The sequence below is a fragment of the Anopheles coustani genome, chromosome 3 (assembly GCF_943734705.1).
Source record: "Anopheles coustani chromosome 3, idAnoCousDA_361_x.2, whole genome shotgun sequence".
Classification (NCBI taxonomy): domain Eukaryota; kingdom Metazoa; phylum Arthropoda; class Insecta; order Diptera; family Culicidae; genus Anopheles; species Anopheles coustani.
The window spans coordinates 4,676,975-4,677,611 of NC_071288.1; the positions used below are offsets into that span (position 1 = coordinate 4,676,975).

The 637-nt window shown below is 38.5% G+C and overlaps 1 non-coding gene across 1 annotated transcript; it reads left to right on the forward strand.

The window, feature by feature from the left end:
* Positions 1-247: 247 nt before the first annotated feature.
* Trnad-guc (transfer RNA aspartic acid (anticodon GUC)) lies at positions 248-319 on the forward strand. Its single transcript has one exon. It is a non-coding gene; the product is annotated as a tRNA-Asp (tRNA).
* The last annotated feature ends 318 nt before the right edge of the window (positions 320-637 follow it).

Below are 637 nucleotides of genomic sequence, written 5' to 3' on the forward strand. Positions count from 1 at the left end.
CTTTCGAACCAACTGGTTCTATTGGTGTACAAACACAGTTTGTATTGGTTTTAACGAGTTTTTACTGGTGCTTTTATATTTTAATGATTTAATTTAATGTTGGTATTAATCAGTACATCAGTATAATAAATGGATTTTGTTCGCTAGTTTGCGAATGGAGAAAGAAAAACCACTATCTTACTTTTCTCACAAAAGTACAGAACATTTACAGATATACTCATTTTATTTATATGCAGCATCATACAAGTCCTCGATAGTATAGTGGTCAGTATCCCCGCCTGTCACGCGGGAGACCGGGGTTCGATTCCCCGTCGGGGAGAATATTTCTTTTTTTGAATCTCCCACTAGAGATCCACCGAACATACTATTTACGCTATAAATCCATCACAAACATGTCGACACAAGAGCTGAAGAACGCCTCAGGAAGAAGTTAATTACATTACTGACAGGTTTACGGTGTTATCTCTCAGTTGAAGCAAAAATACAAAATAAAATGATTTAAAACCAAGCTTGTGTTATCAAGAGTAAATCGCAACTCCGCTGCCCTTTCCGCTATACCCTTGAGCAACATTCAAACATCCCCAGAAAATGTCACCGTTCTAAATACACTCGCACGCACTCGCGTGAGAACACGTCC